The sequence below is a fragment of the Perna viridis genome, chromosome 1 (assembly GCF_037379345.1).
Source record: "Perna viridis isolate PV_CMFRI_1.1 ecotype Kerala chromosome 1, ASM3737934v1, whole genome shotgun sequence".
Lineage (NCBI taxonomy): Eukaryota > Metazoa > Mollusca > Bivalvia > Mytilida > Mytilidae > Perna > Perna viridis.
Genome location: NC_142445.1, coordinates 19,370,399 through 19,376,682, shown reverse-complemented (window position 1 = coordinate 19,376,682; position 6,284 = coordinate 19,370,399). Strand labels below are relative to the sequence as shown.

Below are 6,284 nucleotides of genomic sequence, written 5' to 3'. Positions count from 1 at the left end.
TGCGTCTTTCTGTGACATCATGATGGCTTCTCCTTTTGTATGATTTGCGTTTTTATCATTGTTATCTGAAAGTATGACATTTTCGTCGTTCCATATCCGACTATAAAAGATTCCTATGTCGAATGATATTCGTTCGTTTGAACTGCTTCATATCTCCAGTTTGCCAGATTTTTGAAGTTGGTTTCTTTTATCTGTATTCTTGTCCATATTTCTGTAAGGTATTTCCCCAGGATGCTAGGGTTGTTAGCCTTATGCTTGAACCCTATATGATCAGAGGGACCGCTGTTTTTCTGTAGGTGTGTTTATCCCTTAGACGACTGCTTCTGCTATCGAGTTCCAACAACACGGATGTTTTCCTGAATTATCTTCCATTGTCTTTGATTTCCAGTCTTCTACAAGTCAGTGAAGATATTGGACCAATAGCTGGGGCATGGTTAGTGAGAACTAGGGCACACGCAAATGTTTCTCCACTCCGCACTTTAAGGGCCCTTTGTATACCAAGAATCCCTTTAATTCTGACTGAGGCTTATTTGCTTTATCCCAAATAACGTGCATTGACACGGGAAGGTATTAAATGAGGCTCAGTCTTTGTAGTGTAGAGGGTCAGTACTTGTAGGGCAAGCTTTACGCATTCAAGTTAGGCTAGCCAGCGGTAGCAGTAAATATACAAAATTTCCGCCACAACACTGATACATTTCACTACTTTCTTATGAAACAGCTCCAACATGCCTAAAACTTTACAATTTCCGGTTAAATGATATGATTTTAAAGGAACTGTTTTTGTTCCCAGTCAGTAGAGTTAGCTTATGTCAGTACTTCATTTTGTATTATGTCCATCATCTCCCATTTTTAGAATGGTTATAACTGAGTACTTGTAATTACGTGATATGACATTACTTTGGGTTCGTCCAGGCTTCAATGGACCCTCTGTAGCTGAAGGGTCGTATTAGTTTAAACAACGGTTTTGTCACAGGTTTCCTTTCTCACAGTTCCCGTTGAGAGTGTGATGTCTGAATCAACGTTAAGATAAAATTTGTGAAATACTTAAATTAGCAAATTAATCATTTTCTACTTGTATTTTAATAATTTACATATATATGATAATAGAAAACTTTCGTTTTGATAATTAAAGAGAGTCACATTAATATTTATGTGATATCCTTCACGTGATCTGATGCAATGCCTTATGATACAAAGGTATCGAATAAAAGCAAGATGTGAAATTATAGTATAATATACAGGTTTCCTCGTTTGCAAGTGCTTAACGTAAATGTTTGTTTCAGTTGTTATTACTATGTTTGTTATTTATCTTTCTGTTATGTTTATAATTTATATTCTTTCTCTTCTCTCAAATATCACTACACATGCCTCAGCATAACACTGTTACTCAGCTCTTTCTCAGTGGTTAAAGTGTTGTATCATTTTGTGGCCATGTAAAACTATTATAAGGAAATGTTTGGTCAAGTCTAATGGGAATTTAGTTTCATATTTCTATTTTTGCATTATTTAAAAGTAGATGTGGTATGATTGCCAGTAAGATACCCAAAAGCCAAATCATGTTATCTTGATATCTATTTAGTATTTAGTAACCTTAATGAATATGAAAGATTGAATTACATTAGTATTGAGATAAATCTTGAAGAGCGTGTACTTTAGTTTCATCCATTTCTAGAAATATAAACATGAATACCATATATTATAAGATCTGTGTTTTTGTTAATTACTTGATCCCTTACATTTTCACGCCTTTTAAAGTAATAAAGTACAAGGACACTCTTTATTCCTAATGTTTGACGGTCAAAAACCACTCGGATAACAAGCCGTTACTGTTAAACAAAAAGATTTCAGTAAGAAATATTTAAAACAATTTTAGAAAAGTATAAAGATCAACGACCAGTATTCTTATAGTAAAATGATCGGTCCTACATCTGATGTGTAAATATAATAATAGGACATTTCAAATACAGAAAAATCCAAGTTCATGGCCTACAAACATAATGTTTAAAACAGAATGAATTTACAAATATACAACGTGTCAATTGTTTTTGAAGAGACTCCTTTGTGACTCGTGTCGGGTAGCTGCGTAATTGTTGCTCAACTATTAGCGGATTATAAGGTTCCACTTTATAGATAGGTCACTGCAGATAACTTCATGACAATTTGTGGAAATAAAAATAAATTGAGACACTGAAACAAGCAAATCCAGCATTTTTTTCCTGTAAAAAGTATATATTTTTCAAAACCTTACATAGTGGAGATCCATGTAAATATATATTATTTCTCTTTTGTCATGAAAATCTGTAACCATGGTAACATTATAAAAATATATCTCAGTTTTCATAACAAATTTTGGTTGCCTTCCGAAAATGAATTGTAAAAAAAAACAGGTTTTCTGAAATACCAGGCACTTTAAAACTACCCAAAAAGTGAGCGGGTAAGGTATTATTGTAAAAAAAAAACAAATAAAAAGTGTAACTTTTTCTGTACATCGTTCATGATTTTAATTCTTAAAGTTCTTGCGAAATTTTGCTTTGTTGAAAAACAACCAGTTGGTGCAGGGAAGAGAACCCAATCCAGTGAGGATCAGAATCTTATATATCTCAGTTTTCATAACAAATTTTGGTTGCCTTCCGAAAATGAATTGTCAAAAAACAGGTTTTCTAAAATATCAGGCACTTTAAAACTGTCAAAAAAGTAAGCGAGTAAGGTATTATTGTAAATTAAGTAGATTAAGTATTTTTCACACATTCATATTGTCACATTTTAATTTTTGCCCTCTTTCTTGGCACTTTTGATCATTGACTATTACAAAGAAAATAGAAAAAAATACATCTATTTTGATTATAACTCCTCTTATGATGATCTTTTAGCAAAGGCCAAGACGCCTACTTTACATGTAAGACGTATCAGAGTAATTGCATTAGAAAGTTTAAAATATTATATGATCAGGCTCCACATGTATTATCTGAATTAATATGTAAACAAAATCATTCGTACAATTTCAGATACAGCGACTTATTACAGATACCACATGTTAAAACAACAAGAGCTTATGTTGAATTGTTGTAATGAACTTGCCGCCTTAAATAAAGCTTATTTGATTTGATTTGTTGGCGGAACAGGACACACTTACCCTTCCGGAGCACCTGATGTCACTTGCGGCTTTTGTGTGATGTCTTGTTTTCCTTATCTTTAGTGTTTGTATGTAATTTTTTTATACTGTTGTGTACACTAGTGTATGTTGATCGCCATTTTTTTCTGTTTTCACGTTCATGCCATGTTTTGGGGTTTTGACATATTTGAAAGCTCCGGTATTGTTTACCGATGTATAATATTGCATATAAAAGCTGGATATAAGAAAAACAAAACATTGCACAAAATCTTAAGCACTAGCAATATAAACTCCCACAAAAACCAGGTGTGATTTCTGGTGCTTTGTAAGGATAAGGATGTCTTGACACCCATTCAGGAGAGCCTGGACAATTTCAATATTTCAGTGTAGTGTTGTCATACCATGCCTTATTACAGAAGCAGAAGAAATATTAAATTTGATACGATAGTAGTGTAGTTGTGGCAAATATTTTTTTGTTTTATTTTGCACTAAGATCATTTATTAAATTAACCGATACAATCAGAGTAGTCGCAATTAGTCAGACACATATTTCATTTGTTCTTTTTTTAGGCAAATTATAGTCTATTCACGCTCATCACGACTGAACACTTCCTTAGTTTCCTAAAGAAAACACTTGAGGCGATAATTGTAAAACAATGGAAAGCACTATAGAAACTATACAAACATGATTTTGGTATCTGTATTTAAGTAATATTCAACCTTTAAACAGAGAACTATCAAGCCCGTTAATATGTCAAACATATTGGTTGTCTTTATCTTTTTTTATTTAGTAATCGTTTGAGTTTTCTATAAAATATGGAGATAATCAATGCTTCTGGCGTTGCAATAATTGAATTGCCATATTGTCTTATACATGTATCTTCTATATAGAATGTATATATTTCAAATTTGCAGTTTGATTTGTTTTAGGATGTCATGCTCTCATATCAATCCCACATGTAATTCATTTATGCCATTTGCATATATTTTTGTGTAATAGTGCTTTGGTTGCCATATAAAACACAATCCCAGGCAGTACTTTCTGATTGTTTATTAAGCATCATATACATATACAATGTACCTATATTGTTTCTATCCTGTTATATTAATAGTTTTGTGTGTGTGTACATTTTTAAAATAAAATTTTAAAATGCGTATCCCCTGAGGAGCCCCGATCGTTAAAGCGGTAGAAAAAAAATTAATACGCATGGCGCATGACTCGGTAAACATTGAAATTCAATCCACACTATATAATCCGTCAAAGCTGTTTGAAGAAAATAAACAATGTATCAAAATTTATTTAATTCCAAGAGACAGATAAGTAAAATGAACAATAATTACAAATATTTTGAATGTTGTAAAGTCGATTTTAAGAACATTAAAATTTTGAATTTCGCGAGGAAGGTGGAAGCTGACTTGTTTCTGTTTGGTATATGGCAGTAGATTTCAGGGGTGAAATTTGTGCACTAGTTTCTTTGGGATTTGAAATATCTGTTTGAGATTTTTGAAGAAGAGGAGGCAGTTGTATGGGCAGATCTATAATGTAGTGTTCCTCTGATTCATTATCTTGGAAGAGCCAGAAAGTCGATAACCTGCTAATGTACGGATACAGCAAAAACAAATAACCGTATACCTTTATTCGTTTAACAAATAATCTCATTGCAGGATAAATCAGAATCATAGGAAACAATGAAAATACCCTGTAATAATAAATAATCATTGTGAATATACATGATCAATACGCGAATTATAAAATATTTAAGATGATCAAAATAGGAAAAAAATAACAATGTTTTCCTCATATTCTAAAACTAATTTCTGGTAAGTCTCTAGTTCATATATATCCCATTTTAAACTCTAATTCAAAATGTGTAGATACTGTAAATAACACCATGTATAATATATGCATTTGTTAATTACACATATTAATCAATTCTCACAAATGTTATTCTGTGAATTATTCAAATAACTAAAAATCGAAACATGTGAATACAGGCAAAGGCATAATTCTGCAGTAACAAGGAAAGCAGACAACACGTTAAGCAACAAATATACATAAAATACTATGGACATAACATACCTCACATGTTTGTGTAAAGGCTGTGTCTCCTATGACCCTTATTACCAGTTCATCAAAATTATATAAACCTGAAGTACCAATATTTATAATCATAAATATTCAGGTCATTTAGATTAGATGCATTACTCTGTATAAATATAGTGAAAGTAGTTATCTCCTTTATATTTACATTTTTAACAAAGTAAAGCAGTATTAAGTTTATTAAGATGTAAATGACGTATCACTCACTCATATATTCTACCAAAATCATGCTAGATGCCTATGGAATTATGCATTTAAATTGTTAAGATGTTTTAAATCATATTTGTGTAAATCTAACTGTTATAATAAAGTTATTTAGTGACAATTATTTAAATCTCAAGTTTATATAAGATTTTATGTAACTCTCGAATCAATCATACAAAGCATTCAAACTCAATCACCAACTTTCTCCACAAAGATTACTTACTCTGAGAAAGGATTGAATGTTATAAATACTAAATTGTTAATAAGAAACAAACCTGAAAATGAACAGAAATGTACCATAAAGGTATAAAATTCCAACAAGACCAAAATGGCTTCTTCATACAATCAAAATCCAGAGTCAACTGCCCAGATAAGAAATTCCCACCAAAAAGTGAACTGGCCAATAAGAAACAAGAACGGAGTAGGAATATCTGAGTAAAGAGAACATAGCAGACTACGAATGTACTGTGAAAGAGTAACATACAAAATTACAAGTACAAGCACTGAAACTAATAAAACTAACTTTTATTCATATACAAATTACGCAAATAAATCATATATAGGGATATATGGCTGCTTACATCAATATACTGTTCACAAACACAAAATAATAAAATACCACATTTGTACTATTCTCAAACGTATCACATTTTGTTTTTGAAATATGCTCTTCTGGATATAGGAATAATACACTTTAAGACGAATCGCGTGATTATAGGAAAATGCCAGTATATTACTATTGTTCTTCAGAACACTAAACCATTAAAAGTTAAACATCTTTGTTTCGTTTCGGGCCAGTCGATAATTGTAATGAATTCATTGCAAAATCTATACGATGGCACTTACTCTATAAGTAATAATATTCCA

The 6,284-nt window shown here is 31.5% G+C and overlaps 1 long non-coding RNA gene across 1 annotated transcript; it reads right to left on the bottom strand.

Annotated features, from left to right (window-relative positions):
* Positions 1-4,109: 4,109 nt before the first annotated feature.
* LOC148627638 (uncharacterized) lies at positions 4,110-5,858 on the bottom strand. The gene is made up of 3 exons (XR_015919320.1): positions 5,693-5,858; positions 5,193-5,260; positions 4,110-4,812 (listed from the first exon to the last, which is right to left on the bottom strand). It is a non-coding gene; the product is annotated as an uncharacterized LOC148627638 (long non-coding RNA).
* Positions 5,859-6,284: the final 426 nt, after the last annotated feature.